The sequence below is a fragment of the Ursus maritimus genome, unplaced genomic scaffold (genome assembly GCF_017311325.1).
Source record: "Ursus maritimus isolate PB19 unplaced genomic scaffold, ASM1731132v1 scaffold_18, whole genome shotgun sequence".
In the NCBI taxonomy this organism is placed as follows: Eukaryota; Metazoa; Chordata; class Mammalia; order Carnivora; family Ursidae; genus Ursus; species Ursus maritimus.
Genome location: NW_024424230.1, coordinates 5,913,971 through 5,933,627, shown reverse-complemented (window position 1 = coordinate 5,933,627; position 19,657 = coordinate 5,913,971).

Genomic DNA, 19,657 nt, shown 5'->3' with positions numbered 1-19,657 from the left:
AGTATCCATAAAGATGGCAATTTTTTGTGCAGCTATTAATCCATACTTGAGAGCAGGAATCTGGGGATCTGGGAATTCCCAAGGATTGGAAACTACTAATGGAAAAGTACATAGCAAGATACTCTGTAAATACAGAAAATGATTTATCTTTGCACAAAATGGCTGATTTGCACATGTCACAAAGCTAATTATAATTGCTTTGTATAGTATGTTGGGCATCGTATGTCTTAGCTTACTGATTTGGTTATGGGAAAACATCGCAGGCCAATAAATATTTCACAAATTACAGAGTGTGAGAACCATTCACTGAGCCACAAAAGCCAAGGACCAAACAACTCATTCAGCCAGTGTGTCCTAGCAGAGACACATGTCCACAGTAGGTGCCTTTTACCCAAAGGATACAAAAAAGTGGATGGAACAGGAGGCTTTGCAGGGAGGACCCTGCTCTGAGTGGCATTCTCAAAGGTGCTTCAGCTCACAGCTACGAGCTGTGGTTTTTAATGCACCTTTGTTGGGAAATGATCAGGCACAAAGAGCAAATACCAGAATTTTATTAAAGGATTATTGCGGGTTTTTTAGGCATGCAAACAAAAAAGGAGTTTGTATACGATTTCCACATTTCCCAGAATATTATGTCCATGTCCTTGAGGATGAAACTGAGGACATTACAGAGAGCTTCAGTCTTAAAACAAAACAAAACAAAAAGTCTCAAAAGAGAACCTGTTAAAGTAAAAATTAAAGTAAACAAAAATATGGCAAGTGGATCAGAGACTACTATTCCAAGTTCGAAATACATTAACTTATGTTTCATTTCTTCTTCTGTTACATTATGTAAGTTTCTTGGGATTTCTTACTACACATATAAATGTGCATATCATCTATAAGTAATAGATTTAACCTTATAACATTGAATTTTGTAGGTCAGAAAAGGGTCAAATACCAGTAATTTCGCATCATGAACACAACACATCTGAGAGAAGCCGTACCCAGCACAGGACGGATCCTATGTATACAGGCAACATGGGAGGAAAGGAGCTTCCCTCCAGCAATTGGACTGGAAATTGACTAGAAACTGACTAGATCCCAGTGCTTAAACAATCATGATCCCCACCAAGACTGGACCCTAGGTCACAATCATGTTTTATCTTTAGGGATGAACACGGAGCCGACTCAACAGCAGTATTTTAACCTGGTCTCTAGGAGTAGCATGGAAGGATCTGGTGCTCCCATTGCTCTTATACGGGAGACTACCAGGTCGGGACCAGAGCAAGGTGTCTGCCACTCTGCAGTGCTATTGCATCCCAGTGCCTGTTCACACAAGGGGAGGGACTCATGCTTCTCTACTCATGATGTTTAAAGTCCCGACAGACCAAGAGTTGGGGTCCCTCTTCCGGAATCTAATGTCCAGCCTGTTAGGTCTCTGAAAGGTCCTAGAATGAGGGGGTGCCTGGAGTCAGAATGTACATTCTTACTTAAATCTATCGGGTTAGGTGCTGCCTCAGCAGGTCGGTGCATGCTGTCTGTCCTTGTGCGTACATTTATGCATATGCTTTGCACTGACTTAACATCACTTAATGCCCAATACGTACAAGGAGCTATACTAAGAGTGACATGGGGGTGCGGAGGTGTTGGGGATGGTACCAAACACTTTCTGCCTCCAGGATGCTTATCATCCATTTTGGGAGAAAAAAAAAAAACATTAAAATTGAAAAATTAGTGAAAACCACAAGTAATGTTGGAGAGAAGAATAAGATCACAATTTGAAAGCTATAGAAAAATGTGTTTAATGGAAAATGAAAGAAATCACTGTGGCCTAGAGGTGACAAGAATGGCTTCAACAAGGAGAAATTTGGCCTCGCTAGGGATTTCCAAATGAAGAAAATAGTACGAAAAGAAATAAAAGAATGAGAAAGAAGATGTATATATTCAAACCACAGTGACTGAAGATTTTGTTTGGAGTGCGTGGTTGACAAGGAAGAATGGCGGAGAGCAGTTTGAGAAGAATATCGGAGCGAGTCCGCGTTAACTTGTGCCAACATCTGCTCTGCCCTATTGCTTGTCTGATGGAACCTGTGTCTTGAAATCACAAAGGAAGAGGACACTGCTGAGGAGGAACCCGCAGGGCTCCGAGGAATCTGCCCATATTGTCTGTCTTCCCAAGAAACTTTATTTGTTCCCCAAACCAGCTGGGGCACAGAGGTTTATTCTTTTCAGAAACAAATGCCAGAAGCACAGACTCCGTTCCTTGGAGACTGGCTTACCCTAACATGTTTGGGCCAGCATTCCTTCAATTTCTCTAGCATTCTTACTCCTGATTAATCACCTGTCAGGAAAAAGAGAAGTACACACAGGGAGATTAGTACATAAGGAAAAGTTCTTCTCATATTGAAAAAAAAACTTGGGATTCTGGGGGCCTCCTTAAGACATGCTTTAGCAGCAATAAATTAAAGGCCAAATAATCTCCCACTAAAGAGTTAAACTTAAAAACCCAAGAGTCACACATAATAAAAGAAGGCATTGAAATTATTTGAGTCTTTATACTTTGCTTGTTTTACCCAAGTGAACCTAATTTTTACATTTGTTCCATGAATCCAGGGGAAAAAAAATTTTTGTGGCTTTGTTCTCCTGCATTATAAATCCCCTGCAATTTATTTAATTAAAGATTTTGTTTCATATTAGCAAGTTTTTTATTGATTTTTAGATGTCTTCATTTGACTGTTATTGGAAGTGAATGGCTGGGCCATTTGGGGATGGCCCCTCTGCACTGTGAGTTATTCTACATGAAGGATTCTCAGCGTTGGCTTCGCATCAAAATCCACAGAGCTCTCAAAAGTCCCAAGGCCCAGGCCAGGCCCCAAATCAGAGCCTTTGAGAGATGGATCTGGGCAGCAGTGTTTTTGAAAGCTCTCCACTTCCAATATGCAGGCAAGACTGAGAAACCCCGTTCTACACCAGTTTTTCCCGATCTGTATTGGCTGAACTTCTTACATATGAAATACACTCTACATTATCCATTGGCACCAGGACACAATATTGACACTTTAGAAAATATTTATGTAAATCAGAAACATATATGCCATCAATTTGTTATGACACTGCATAGGAATAACCCCAAGCTCAGCCTAACAGACCTCTGCTCTGCTGAAAATATTAAAATTCATTGATGTTTAACACCAGATACTTTTACTATGGCATCTTCTGTAAAGAAGAGATGATTTCTATGATAAAGTGTAGGATTAATGTCAAAATCGCATTGTGAACTGAGGCATGGTTCTGTAGACAGAAAGCTTTCAAGTGCATTCTATTTCCAAACACCGGAGTAAGCAACCACAAATTTCCCATTAAAATAATAAATCTGTGGAAACATTTGAGACCATCAAAAGTAAAAAGAATAGGGCCTGGTTTATTCAGTTTGGCAGTGTATATGTCAGTTATGTTTGTAACTGCAAAGTAAGTTGTGATGTAATTGTTTCACTTTTAAATTTATAACAAACAAACTTTATAAATATAAAATTATATGTTTATAAAGCAAAGCAAAAGGAAGTATGTAAAGGAAATGTATCTTTCTTCTGATAAGCAAACACGGGAGGCAATAAAACCTAGAGACTGAGCACCCCCTATGGAAGTAGACTCCAGTGGAAATCCATACTCATCCATCCACTTAACAGCTACTCAGTGTCTCTGTGTCCTGTTCTTCTTATCCGTGCTACAGGATTAATAATAGTACCTGCCTCATAAATATCTTTCAGGCGTTAAATATAATACATGTGAAATTCTTAAAACAGCACATAGTAATTACGTGACACCCAAACAATATTATTTAGTACTATTGCAATAAAATCTGATGTTCTTTAGGGAGGGACATTGTTTGTAGTTAATACCTAATAATTTCAATTTTCTATCATTAAAAGGCCATCAATTTATTTTGCAAATGTAGCTGATGCATTTTCTTTAAAAAAAGACACATTTTGTCATGAGATTAGAAACATTTTAAGGTAATGAACCTTACCTAGATTATTACTCCAAGAAGAGTCAGCATATCCCAGAGGCTATGCTTATATGATTTAGTCAGAAAGCCTCAGCTAGAATTCTGCTAGCGCTATAATACTTAGCTTCTGTCAACTACAAGTTTGTCTCCTGTAAGACTGCATTAATTAGAATTCTTACTTCATCATGTCATAAGGATTAAATAAGATACTGCAAGTAAAACACCGAGAATACTGTCTGTGTATATTAAACACTCAATGAAAAATAAATATTTTTATTATTACCAGCATCCCGAACAACAAAGGAGTCAATATGTCAGTTTTGGTTGTTATATTTTATGTTGTTTGGCAATGGATTGAAAGTGTTAGCTGGCATACTGTCTAAGTATGACCCTACATATATCCAACAATTCACAAATGCAAACACCATCAGGGGAAGTCACTCTTCTATCAGTTAGAGTAGTCAAGAATCCTCCATCAAACTACTTACACAAGAAGAAAACGTGTCATCTCATAAACAGAAGTCCCTGGGTAGGGATTGCTCCAGGGTAGGAGACTTCAGGGGCTCTGTGACATCATCAAAGCCAAGCTTTCCCCACTTGTCCCTCAGCCCTCCTAGAGGTGGTTCCGTGCCCCATAGGCAGATACACCAACATCCAGAGGCTAGGAAGTCCTTCTCCCAGCATTTGTTACTTAGGAGCCAGAAAGCCATTCCCAGGAGCCTTCACCTCACATTCCTTGAGAGGAACTAGTACCCATCTATATTTCTAAACCTATCACTGGACAAGAAAGAAAAGGGCCTTGCTATTAATGGGCTAGAACAATGACAAACGTTAGAGGCAGAAAGAGACCCGCCTGCCCTGAGTTGTGTCGGAGGAGTGATCACCATGAGAAATGACAGCTCCTGTTTCCAGGAAGATGGGCAGATGTATTGAGGTCTGAAAGAGAGTTTTGTTATACTCCCAAGATGAGACAGTACCTTTAAGTACTGATGCAGTACTGGATACACAGTAGGTGCTTAATAAATAATACTTTTTGTTCCTGAAAATGCCAAGAAAATACTGTCTGGTGGTCATGACAGAAAGATGAGTGAAACAATCCAGGACGAAGAGTCTTGTCCAATGTCATAAGACACTGAAGTAGAACTGAAGAGACTAACTGAAAACCTGACTCGTTCTGTCTCCTAACGCGGAGTTTTTAAGGCATCTAATTTATGAGACATTTCGCTACTAAATGTCTTATGTTAAACCATGCATAAAATTATATTCATGAGACATATTTTGTCATGAATAACCATTTTATGAAATTGTTTGCACATTTTACAAAAAAAACCAAAATAGTCAAGGCTTTAAAGCGAATGAGATGGTTTTTATCTGAGTTGACCGGGCAGCCGCCAAGCATTAGCCAAACCTATGGAAACGTCCTCCAGAAAGAAACTTCCTAATACATTGACCTGAGGGTGCTGTAACAGCAAAGTCCTGGGGAGAGCCAGCTGCTAACAGCACCAGAGCACTTCCCAGAGAGGGATAAGCAGTAAAATTCATCTCTGAAGACAAACAGCATGACCACTAAGTTCAGCTTCAACCCCAGCTTCAGACCGAAGTCAAACGACAGGACCAACAAAGGTGCCTGAATTTGCATGAACCACAATGTTCACATTATTTTAAACAAGTTAAGATACGAAAATCAACCTCCAAAAGACGAAGAGTCTTTTTAAATGTGATTTATAAATAGTGTTGCTACACAGATACCTGGCATACATGCTGATTCTATGCCAGGAATAAAGTTTGACTCATATAAAAGAATTCTAATAATTTTAAAGGTTAAAATATTTGTTCTACACATGTTAGCATAATTTGAGGCACAAAACATTTGTCCTAAATCTTTATAAAATAAGGTTCTGATGTGCTTTAAATATATCAATAACATCATGGCACATGTCTGTGAGGCGCACACGCTGTCTATAAATAAGTTTTAATTTCTGTAATAAACTTCTGAGATTTTTTTAATGTATTCTTGGGAATCTATGGGGTCATTCCAGAAAAGTTTGTCAGAGCCCCTGATTTCAACATTATAAAGAGCTAAATAAGCACCAGGCATTGCTCTTGGTACTTTAGATATAGTAACATTTAACCCGATAACAGAGTTATGACATGAGTGTTATTATCATCCCTATTTTATCTATAAAGAGAATGAAAAAGGATGGGTTTAACACCTTGCCTAGGAAAGTATCAAAGTCTAGGTTTGGCCTCAGGGAGCCCAGCTGAGTGCACACTCAGCATCATGCCCAAATCGATCAGCTCTCCCTGATAAAATGGTTTAAATAATGGGGCGCCTGGGTAGCTCAGTTGGTTAACTGCCTGCCTTCAACTCAGGTCATGATCACAGGGTCCGGGAATCGAGCCCCACATCTGGCTTCCTGCTCAGTGGGGAGTCTGCTTACCCCTCCCCCCGACCCCTTGCCCCCACTTGTGCTCTCTCTCGCTGACTCTCTCTCTCTCAAATAAATAAAAAAAATTGTTTAAATAGCATACAGCTCTCAATGACTAGACTAATATACACCTTTCTGTTTGGGCATATAATAACATGAAAAGAACCATGGGATTGATTTGTTATTGAACCATATTGATAGTCCATTTCTAAAAACTGATGAAAAATGTACTAAGTCTGTAATTAGTAAGAGAAGAAAGATGCTAGTGTGCTCTTTGGGATGTGAAGTCAATCATCCACATGAAGTATTTGTTTTCTATTTGATAGGTAATTAGGAAATATTTAGTACAGGTATGGCATCCATTTTCTTTGTAGCATACAATTAACACCCTAGTGTTTTGCGTTTCTTAAGTCTTTTTCTTCATATCAAACAAGTAAAGCTTTATTTATAACCACATGGAGTAGAAAAAAAAAAGGTATAGATATTAGTTGTGATTCATTGAGTCTGGGGAGGAGAACTAGACTTCACATTTTAACAAGAACCCGGATGACGCCCCTACTGCTGGTCTGGGAATCACACTGGAAATCAGTTTCCCGTGGTAACACCAACACATGGGTCTCAATGGCCTTGTGAACTGCAGGCTTACTTCTCCCTCCCGCAAACTCAGCGCATGTCAGAAGGCCTCATCTTCACACTGGGGCTGCTTCCCCAGGAACATGGCTTCTAGGGTCGCTGTGGCAAGAATCCAAATGGTCCTATGAGCGAGCTGATTTTAAATGCCAGGGCTGGGGGGGATCATATCATTCCCACCCATTGACCAGAACGCAACCAGGGCCCCATCTAACTGCAGAAATCCTCCTTTAAGCAGGGGGCATGTGTTCCAAGACCCCAGGGGAGGCCTGAAACTGTAGATAACACCAAACCCTATATCTAGTATGCTTTCTCCTATACCCACATACGTACCTATGATAAAGCTTATTTTATAAATTAGGGACAGGAAGAGATTAACAACAGTAAGTAATAAGAACAATTATAGCCAATTGTAATAAAAGTTCTGTGAATGTAGACCCTCTCTCTTAAACATCTTTTACTGCAGTGACCGTTCTTCTTGGGATGATGTGAGGTGATGAAATGCCCACCTGCTGAGATGCAGTGAAGGGAATGGCGGATGTAGGCAGTGAGGCGGAGCGCTAGGCTGCTCTTGACCTTCTGATGCTGCACCAGAAGGATTATCTGTTTCCAGACCTTGGTCGATCAGGGATAACAGAGACCACAGAAAGCAAAATTGTGGGTCAAGGGGGTGGGGATGCTCTATGAGGTGAGACTGGGAAATGTGGTCTGCCCGTGCACCTGGGAATAAGTATATGTGTGAGGTTTGGTGAACACCGTGTTGTGTCTACCCCCAAGATGATCTATCCACTGAGCCAGCCACACAGGCTGGAACAATGGCCACTCAGTGATAACTGTCATTGTCAGGTCACCCTTATGTTGAGCAGAGCCTATTAAAAGTGGCACATTGCAAAGCTCTGTGTTCTTCCTTATAAATAGCGCAGGGCCTTCTATGTAACAGGTGTTCAATAAATGTCTGTTGGAAAATACATGATATATACTCTACACATTAGCGAGTCATAAAGTCCAAAAAGCATTTTTAATAATGCGCCATAGATACCATATGTAAATGCATAACAGCTAACATATTTTTTCACATTTGCAACCCACGGCTGAGCAATTTTCATGTATAATCTCATTTAATCCGTATAACATCTGTGCAGAATAAGTTCTTATTCTTATAGCTAAGATCTGTGAAGCCTGGACCAAAAAATCTCTCTTCTCTGTAAGATGTTCATGGCAGGCACAAGAGTTATGGTTTCTAGGCAGAATTAATTAATAAACAAATTAATATACATTCTGGCGAGGTCTCAGCTTGCTAATGAATTAGTATGTTGTATAGGCTGATACACTACAAGTTCCTACTGCTTTAACTGCTCTACCAGAAGCTGATGCTTAAGGCAGCCCTGAGCCTCCCATAGAGCCCGCTGCCTAGTCTCTCACACATAGTGGAAAATATTTTTTATGAAACAACTTAGAACAAAGCATTTAAGAATCCCATATGAGGGGTGCATAGCTTAATTTTTAATAAATTGAGCACACTGTGACCAATATGTCAGAGAGCACTCATTATTGCCAGCGGTATCTGAGAAATTTGTACTTGGCGACTCCCAGTAGGAACATTAGAAAAGCAGAGACACTCAAACTTCCAGTAGCATTTCTTATCCTCCTCTTGGTTTTCTACACTGTGACATCTTCTGACACTCCTCCTCTCATTTCTGCACACCTGCCTCCAACACACACACACACACACACACACATCTGTGGGCAGAAAGGTAACTATAATTAGAATATAGACATTTATATTTTCAACATCAGAAATTTGGAAGATAATTGCCTCGCTTTCTCACCTACATCACTTGTAATCAATGTCGAATCTATGTGATTATTAAGAAGTTATGCACTTATCTTGGTTTGAAAATTAGAACATTTATTATCAAAAAATATTAGGGCTGTAGCAACTATGTTCGCTGACAGCATAAAGCACATTTTGGTCTTTTTATTGTGGCTATTCTACATGATTACGCCTAATAATGTTCTTATATATTTCTCTGATAATGCAGTGATGTGGTCAGAGGAACTAACCAGTGGATATATCCACATGCAACAGAATTTTATTAGTTTATTAGATTAGTTCTGCATCTCATTTTGTTTAGAAGAAAGTTTGCTGAATTGCGGGTATAACCAGACAAAGGTTTTGGGGTTCTCAAATTTCAGATGCATGCTCTATTAACTTATCTACCAGGTTAATCTTGAGTCTAGTACTCGAATATGATCCCTGCTATGATCATTGTTCCCGTCCATTATTATTTCAAGAAAAGAAAGTAATAGTGGTAATGGTCTTGAGACCAATGCTATGAAATGAAAAGAGATTCTTGGGTTTTATTTCTTTAGAATGAACAGAGTATAAAAATATTTTTTTTCAAATTCCTTATTGCATTTCACAAAGCAGAAATAACTGGAGAATTGGAAATCAGATATCCAGATTCAGTTTACCCAAGATACGGTCAGACAAATGCACACACATACACTTTCTACAACGTGTTGTTTTTTTTTATTTTTTCAGCTGAAAGGAGCTGACTGTCAGGCCACACGGGACACCAGACTCTCTTAGAAACCAAAGGGACAAGGGGGGGAAGTCACTAACAAAGAGGACTGGTCCAATTATTGGCATTGTCTCTAAGAGCTAAATTACACTGTGTGCATGGGATCTTCATCTTTCCTAATACATAGGAGATAAGATATGATTTCTGACAGGATCTAATCTTAAGAAATGCTATATATCAAATTAAATCTTAAGAATTAATCTACTTTGAGAACATACCACATTTCAGATTTAGGGGGAAAAATGGTTACTTGAAATTAGTTTCTGTGGATTTACAAAGATCAAGCACAATTTAAATTTCCTTATAGTAAAGTACTGTTTCCAATCATTTCGTTCTTAGACATCCAGCTTCCCTGGATTTATACTCTGCTTCTTGCGATTCCTTGGGGTGGCTTTGGGCATGTTATTAAAGCACACTGTGCCTCAGTATTGTGACCTGAGAAATGAGTGTATGGACCAAATTTTGCTCCCATAACATTTGTATATTGAAGTCCTAACCCCCAGGAGCTCTGAATATTATTATTTTTAGAGATAGAGCCTTTACACAGGAATTAAAGTTAAGTCAGTCAACATGGGTGGGCTGTAATCCAATATGACTAGGTTCCTTATAAGAAGAGAGAAAGAGAGAGAAAGAATGTGGTGGGGAGAGAGATATTTTACAGAATTTGGCTCACTTGACTGAGGGGCCTTGTAAGTTGGAAGACTGGAAATTCAGGTAAGAGCTGATCTTAAGTCTTGCAACCCAGCAGGAGAGTCCGGCAGAGTTTCTAGGCTGCAGTCTTGAGGCAGAATTGCTTCTTCAGGAAACTTCAATCTTTGCTCTTAAGGCCTTCCACTGGTTGAACTGGGTCCACCCACATAACCGAGGCATCTGCTTTACTTCACACTAAGTGCTTGCAAATGTCGATACCTTCACGACATCTAAGCTGGTGTTTGACCAAACAACTGGGTTCCATAGCTTAACCAGGAAGGTAAAGTCAGCTGTCACACAGGGAAATGGAAAAACATGTCAATCATGGATCCTTCTCACATTTACAGGATAATTAACTGCAAGAATAGTGAACAGAATGCCACCATCCTATCCCCAAGACAGCTGACTCTGCCTCCAAGGTTGATAGATCACTACATAAAAATCAGTTAACTTGATTTCAAAATCGAAGCCACTCCCGGGGCCCTTGGCCGGTGCAGTTGGTTGAGCACCCGACTCTTGGTTTCAGCTGGAGTCGTGATCTTGGGGTCATGGGATCCAGCCCCATGTGGAGCTCCCTGCTCAGCGCAGAGGCTGCTTGACATTCTCTCTCCCCCTCCCTCTCTCCCTCCTCCTTGTGTGCTCTCTCACTCTCTCTCTCTCTCTCTCAAATAAATAAATAAATCTTTAAAAAAAAAAACTTGAAGCTACTCCTAGGCTGATAGGTCTGAGTAAATCATTTAGACTCAGCTTAAACCAACATTGTCTGGGACTGTCTAAACGATGAGATTATCTAACAACAACAACAACAACAAAAATGACATCCTGTGGTTAAAAATTCTTTGTATTATGCAAGTGTTCTCCTCGACTTATTCACTCCTCTTACAACAAAACTACGTGCCCAGCTCCAGGTGTCAAGAAGACAACAAGGCATGTGATTAAATGACACCAAACAAGATCAGGATAGATTCATTGTTCTAGTGACAAGAAAAATGGCTTTGAGAAGTGAGTAGTGGAAGGGCGACCAACCCAACTCGAATGAAAACCTGTGTGCCTGAGGATGTCTCCTGGTTTCTCGAGTTAATGGAGTAGGCTGTGTAATGAGATATGGATGTAGACCCATCGTTCTTGACCATGGTTTGGTGCCTTTGGTCTTCTTGTGTGAAATCATCATTAAAAGCACCAAAAAGGATGGTTTAGGAAGTTAATTTTATTCTTTTATAAGGGATTAAATAAAAATTGATCAAAGACTTTTTACTCTCCGCTTGAATTACATAATTGTAACCTTTTTATTACCTAATTTAGGAAAAATTCTTTACTCTTGAGTTCTGTTTTATATGTCAGTGATTTTTGATGTCTGGTAAATGATTAATGTAGATACAATTGGATAAATTTTGTTTCCTATCTTTTAGGTAAGAGGCAAACGGATTTCACTTGTATATCTTAATCATAGAAAAACACTCGAGATACTTGTTGCACACGCCTTCATTTTTCTCAATGAAATTTAAATATAAAAGTAGTATGTGTAAGGATTTATCTTGAATCATCAATTCCCTCTTCTCAAGAAGCCAAACAGCTAGTAATTAATCAGTGATTGTAACTCAGTGCATAAATAGTCTCTGAAATATGCAGAAGCCACAAAAAGGAGAACTCTAGCTTGCAAAGTCTCAAAGAGGAGACACTTCCTGTGCCATGTCCTGCAGAGTAACTAAGAGATTTGCTACTATCTTTAACATCCAAAGGACAACGGATTCCTTTTCAAAAAAATAAGATGACTGTAGATTGAGAAAGAACAAATGAAGGTTAGAAAATACATACTAATTCTAATTACACAAATTATGACACGTCTCTTTCTAGGCACTGTTTGAGATAAGATTATAATTTACCATGATTATCACATCACCATCATCCAAAATACAAATACTTATTTTAATGACCTCAAGATAGATACAACTCTCAGTCATGCAAAATCAAAGATATGTGGATAGCCACGACTGGAGTGTTTTTGGTTTTAAAAAAACGCAACCTGGGGCACCTGGCTGGCATGTCGGGTAAGCGTCTGGCTCTTGGTTTGGCTCAGGTCATGATCTCAGGGTTGGGAGATTGTGCCCCACATTGCGCTCAGCACAGAGCCGGTCTGGGATTCTCTTTCCTTCTCCCTCTGCCCCTCCTGCTCATGCTCTCGCTCTCTTTCTCTCAAATAAATAAACAAATTGTTTAAAAAAAGTGAAAAAAAATTAAAAATGCAATGTACTTCACATCCAAATAATAGGTCCCTGTATAATAATTGAGGGAATATTTATAGATGGCAAATAACTTCTTCCACTTAACGCAGTACTTAATCCATGATAAATGTGTTACCCATTAATTACACACATGTCTCTGTGATTATTTGAAGGATTGTATTTGAAGGCAAAATATTAACAAATTATATAGACAGTACATTTCATTTAGTAGGGGGCATTTCATGTATTCACTGCTGACAAAAGTTAAAATGATATATGCTGATACCAATTTGTAGCTCTGTGTAATTTTCATTTTTCACATGAAAAGTAAATGGGCAGACATTCTGCCCTGTCCTCAACAGTTTTGGAAGATTGATTGTGCCCAGGATTGATCTGAGAAGATCTGGATGAGTAGAATATTAGTTGAAAACAGTTCTCCCTCTGGCCACTGCTTTCCAGTGTTTCCACCCACAAGGAGGAAAAAACCTGGTTTGCTGGGATTTGCCCAGTTTTAGCCAGACTGTCTCCTCTATGAGGAAAATCCTCAGACCCAGGCAGACCCCAAGGGCTAATCACCCCGGGATTCAGTGTAAAGTTGAGAGTCTGAAGGCAGTGCGTGTCTGTGCCTCCTCCAAACACTTCCGCAGATTCAGGGAAAAACATCAGACACTATTTAGGAGACACTAAAATTTCTAGAACATTATCATGGAAAACGTATTCAAAGTTGTAACCATTCAAACACCAACATTACCCCAAAGAACATATTAGAATAATAAACAGGAAACACTATTAAAATAAACGGTAGGTTAATACAGTGTTTTCATGGGTATTTTTAAAGTAATCTTAACTAAGACTTTTATTAGGAATACCCGGCAGTAAACTGTTAATAAGGACATCTGTTGAACATTTAGATGGTAACTAGGCACATAAAATTTTAATCGGCAGTTTCTTCAGTATTTAAGACTATATTGCCATCAACATATTTTTCATAAAGAAAGTCATGCACTACTGTCAGTTATATTTATTACACGAAGGAACATTTTAATATAATAATGCAGATGTTTTCATTCTATAAACCCCAGTGGTACTTAAAGCTGGGATTTTATTACTTGTGCCGAGGGCCAAACAAAGCTATAAACCTGCTAAATTCTAACTCTGCTACTGCTGTTGAGTTGTGCACATTTGAGTTGTAAATTACAATAAAAAGTAATCAGATATGTATAAAAATGGTCGTCATGGAAGCAGGATCCTGGATTCATAAGATTTCGTAAGAAATCAAGAAAAGAATTTATAAACATCAACACTCCACCCTAGGTTTATGAAATTCTCTTTCCCAAATATAACGCCATTCGAATAACTTAAGAAATGGTCTGTCAATCAACACTACGTACATTCTCTTCTTCATATCTCCTTGATTCACAACTTATTTCCAGAACAATCGTATTAGCTACCCTCTCACCTCCGTCTTCTACTTAGAGTGACCAAATGCTCCATGTTGGGTTATTATGAAGATATGAAAACCACTGAAAGGGATCTCTCCAATGACAACTTGTAACACACACAGCATTTAGAAATATCTATTGCAAAATAACGGACTTTAAGGATAGGAAGTTCTTTGGCACTGAGCCAGAACAAAACAGCAAAACAGCTACAAAAACCACATACACGCTGAAACATGGAATTTTGTATAGATAAGTACATAGAGATGGTGATAAACTTGAGACTAGAGAGGCTTGTTTTCCCCCAAATTTTTGCTGGCCCCCATAATTATATTAGTACTCTTCTGTAAGAAAAAAATAATCTTAAACACTGCATGTATCATGAACTTTAAAGCAGTATCAGCTTTTTCTTAGGATTCTTGGCAACTGCATGACAAAGTGTACAATTTCTGGAGTCTTTCATTTAGTAAAATACATTCCCCTACATTACTAAAATGAACAAGAGCAAGAGAATGTGGCACATATCATAATGTTACAGACTGCCTCCAATAATCCCTTTTTATAAAATGTAGATTTGTTATGATTTATACATTTGGAAGAAATCTACAATTTCAGCTTTGTAAAATATTTTTTCTTTCAAAATACAAGGAGTTTGGAGTCAGTCACTTCTCAGTCATATTGAATGGGTGAACCTGGGCGAGTTATCTAAGCTTCCCGATCTTTAGTTTCTTTACTTATAAAATAAAGATAATAATATCAAGCTAACTGGACCACTGGGAGGAAACACGAGCTGATTGTCTACAAGCAGCATAGCACCATAAGTGGAATATGGAAGTATCTCAAAATTGGTAATGTAGTGCTCTCAGTGATTCATGATGATTATTTTCATCAGGTTATTTATTTTTATGGAAAAAACAGGAAAAGATATTTACTAAACTTTTCATAAAGCTATGTATATGGATTATAGATGGCACATCTTATATTTATGAATTTTTTTGGACAAAATCACAACAGGCAACTTTATTTGTAGAAACTGATCCAAAAATCAAGGAAAAATAAATGAAAAGAGCAGAGTCCCTACTATGTTAGTACTCAACATATACCAAAAAATACAGCAACATTTACCATGAGAGCATTTAGTATGAATTTTCTATAAAAGTGTATGATTTATATCAGAAAACAAACTATTTTAAAACAGTTTGAAATCCATATTTTGTGGTTTATATTCTTGGCTCTTTAAAATATACAGTCATGGGGTGCCTGGGTGGCTCAGTCGGTTAAGCATCTGCCTTCAGCTCAAGTCATGATCCCAGGGTCCTAGGATCGAGCCCCATGTCAGACTTCCTGCTCTACGAGGAGTCTGCTTCTCCCTCTCCGTCTGCCCTTCCACCTCCCCTTGCTTGTGCTCTCTCTCTCTCACTTGCACTCTCTCTCTCAAATAAATAAGTAAAATCTAAACTATATATGCAGTCATGAATTTTGGGGTTTCCAGGGGCACCTGGGTGGCTCAGTTGATTGAGCAGCCAACTTTTGATTTCGGCTCAGGTCATGATCTCAGGGTCTTGGGATCGAGCCCCACATCAGGCTCCGCACTCAGTAGGGAGTCTGCTTGAGGATTCTTTCTCTCCCTCTCCTTCTGCCCCTCCCTGACTTGCTCACACATGTTCCCTCTCTCTCTCTCTTTCTCTCCCAAAAAGAATATGTTTCCTTTATTTAATCATGAAATATCACTCTATAAAAACACCTTTTCTAATGAAAGCCATGGTCTAAAAAATGAATGAATAACATTGACATTTATTCAGTGTAGCTCTTTCTAAATAACAAGAGCAATGCTCACCTGGCACTAACTATGGGCTGGGCACTAACTGCTTTACACAGTCCTCCCAACAATCTTAGAAGGTAGGTGCTATCACCATCTACTGCACAGAGCGATTATGAAATTCACTTAGTCACAGAGCTATGCGGTAGCAAAGCTGGGATCTGAACTCAAGTCAAGGGTCTGTGCCCTTGACCTCTATGGTACACAGGCTTTCCAGATAATGGATGCTAGAATCATTGACCATTTATCTAAGGAACTCTGACACCCACTCCAGTTTGTGTGTGTTGGTGTGCCTGGACGTGTGTGTGGTGTGTGTTAAGTAAAATAATGGTGGGAGGTATAGGAAACAATTATTGACAACTCTGAAACCTGTATCAGAGTGCTGAGAAACACTAAGTTGTCCTACGTGTGTGGAAAATTTTACTGTAAACCTTAAATATTATTTAGTTAGAAAATATGTCAGTATTACCACATCTTTGAAATATTTTGTGCAAGTATTCCAAAATGTGTGTTGAAACTTAATGTCACAATAATTAAGTTAAGTCAAAATTAAAAACTTTCTTGATGAAATTTTATTCATCACTTACCTTTTTTTGGCACAAAGTTCAATCCTCCACTCCAAGTAATACAGAGATGAATTAACATCCTCCCCCATATGAAGGAGTTGCACATATGAAATGCAGTGGCACTTACCGATACAGGCAAACAGAATGGTGTGGTTCTTGCAGAGAAGGTATTGAGTTCATCCTTTGAGAAGTCAGGGTCAGAGGGAAGGAACAAGCTATAATGAGATAGGAGTTTGAGTGGTTATTTTTAAGGATGAGAGACATATTGGTAGGCAGAATCTATAAATCTGAGCATGTAACTGAGAAAAAGAATAATGAGTTAATAAATTAATTGATGAAGTTTCATCAAAAGAAATAAGAGCAGAAGTCTAAGGGAACAAGTGGAGAAGAGGGTTACATACAGGTTGAGATCTGTTAGGGGCAAAAATAAACATGCAGAGAAATTTTCCATTAGGAGATGGGTAATTAATTCACTTGAATTTTCTTGGGCTAAGAAAAGTACAGAAATTAGGTCAACTATGGAGGGAAAGTCGACTGGGATTGTGCATTTAAGGATTTTGGGGTTTGGAACAGCAATGTTGGAAACATTACATACAGATTGTACAGTAGCCCAGCTGAGGTTTGTCAAAGATCAGTTCACGTGGACCCTCCATGATTCCATCACCACAGCAATACATGGTCACAGAATATCGGAACTCATTAAGAACACTTCCGTTAAATTCTGGATTCATCGGTTATTGACTGTAAATTTATTCAAGGTACTTAAACCTCTCACAGACTGAGCTGCGCACGGAGGAAATGCGTGCGCAGTGTGAATCTTACGCACTCCTGTGAAGACAAGTGAGCCGTGTCTCCGGATGTCCCGCCTACAGACTGTGGCGCCCATTCGGGGGTGATTGTTCCACTCAGTTTTGAACAACATGGGAGCCGAGCTTACCCAGGGCTGATCTCTGAAAAGACAGGAATTGTAAAGGGAAGTGTGGAATAGTCCTCAGGAGAAGGAAAGGCAAGATCCCAGGGGAGGCAAAAGAAGCTAGAAAATGCAGATGAGCAGGGAAGATCCATCCCCACGAGCAAGGGGTCAGGAGGAGAACAAAGGCAGCGGGAATGGGAGGTGTGCAAAGCGCTGCAGACTGGTGTTCAGAGAGGGAGTTTCAGGGTTTTGTGAATGCTCGCAAGTCGAGCAGTGCAGTGACCACACAGTCAAGGAGCCAGGTGGCAGTGGATGGGGATGAAGACAAGAAAGTGGGGAATCTGCTAGCCCCGGCTGAGGAACAACAGACAAAATTTTCCCTTGGTTTGTCCATAAACTAACAGCTCGTATTTGTATGACGTTTCAGTTTATGAGGCCATATTTGTAATAAATTATTGAGTCTATACCCCTCTATTTAGTAACTACTCCCTGCGAACATTGTTTCATGCCCTTCATTTTAAAATGAAGCTTAGCGAGGCGACAGTAATTGCCCACACGCAGAAGCCCAGTCCCCGACGGGCAAGTGCCTGTCCCGAAGATCCCACACTGTTTCCACGCATTCCCCACCATCGCTTTCAATTCTACCTAGAACTTGTTTTCAGGGAAATCAGGGAAAGCAAGACGAAATGCATCTAGCAGGAAAGAAGATTAAACACTTTCACATGTAACCCATGAATTTATGTAGCTGGAAACGAAAGATAGAGTTAAAATTAGGGTTTATTGCCCACAACCTTCCTTAAGAGTCAGGTCACAATTCATCCAGATTTCCAGTCTCCGTAGCAGTGCAGTTCTTTCTTCTCGAAGAAGGGGAAGAATGAACCACCTGCCTGACCAGGTAAATGGACTTAATCCAATAGCTCCTTGACATCACCTCAAGTTAGCATGGCAATAGTCACCATTTGTGGTGCAGTGTGGAGAGATTCTATGAAATATTTTAACAAAGGACATTTTAGAGTTTTAGTGGTACTTGATCTATATTGATTATTGGCTGACAATTGGTACATTTTTATATAAATTTTTATGAAAGCTATAATTTAAGGTAAGGTGATCATGTAGTTTCTTGGTTGTCTTTTTCAAATCTCTCTTTCATCAAATGTCTCTTTCTCTCAGCTTTTGAATGAGAACACTTCACCTTCAACATATTATGCAATTTTCTTGAAAAAGACCTATGTTAGGTTCGTTTCTTCTTGTCGATGATGATACCATGTTCTAAATTAGGTTTTATGAAAGTTTCAAATCTCTTGTCATATGAAAAGACAAACTTGTTCAATAAAAAAAATATTCTAAGCATGTTTATCACTACAGTAGTACTGTTAATAAAGTCCTATCGAGTCACTTACCCAACCGTCAAGGGCAGAGATAAAGGCAAAGCAAAAACAATCCCTCAGGAGTGAGCTATTATCTAAAACAGAGCTCCTGAATGAAAGTTTTCAAAATTACTACTGGCTGAGAAGAGCAGAAGAAATAAAGACCTCCTCAAATCGTAGCACAGTATTTATAATATATTTAAAAGTAAAGATCTGATTTTTTTCTAATTCATTTCACAATCTTTCCTCATGGTCTAAATCATGCCACTTTATCATAACTTCCCTGCACAGTATGTCACTGTCATAAAGTTAGTAACCACGATTTTCCCAGTTCCTTTGGAATTAAACAATTTATCTTATACTTTAGCCATTGGGGGCTATACAGTTCCTCTTCTCTAAAATTTCTGAAAGGCTAATTTCATGCGCTTCCTTCTAAGACGAAGTTTGAAAATTCCGCAATGACCTCAGTTATTTGGTTCAAAGTGTTCACAGGTACCTGCCATCTATGGTGGCATACCTTGTTTTTGACATCTGTACTATGTAAATGATGTATGAAAGTACTTCTGATCTAAATTCCTAGGTGATGTGTGTACGTGTGTGTGTTTAGAAATCACTGGGTCAGAAAACTTGGCTAGGATTCAAGTGAAAAGAAGTCACACAGGGTAAAAAAATAGAAAAAGGAAAAGAAAATAGGGTTCCCTGCTCTTTCTTATTTTTATTTTTTTCTTTGTAATGTCAAACTTCATACATCCCATGTTTTCTCTTCAAATTTCTTCAAAGAGCCATAATCACTTTCAGAAACGCTCTTGATAGCACATATTAGCGGATCGTATAAGGATAAGGGGAAAGAGAAATTGGAAAGGGCTCTTTCAGCCCCTCCGCCACCCCTCCTGTGCCCACCCCTCCGCAGCGCTCCCCGCACCCCTGCCCCCCTACCCTACCCGGTGGTGAGCAGCTGGGAACGTTTTGGTAAAAAGTTCTCCAGATCCTCCCGACCTCTCTCTAGGAC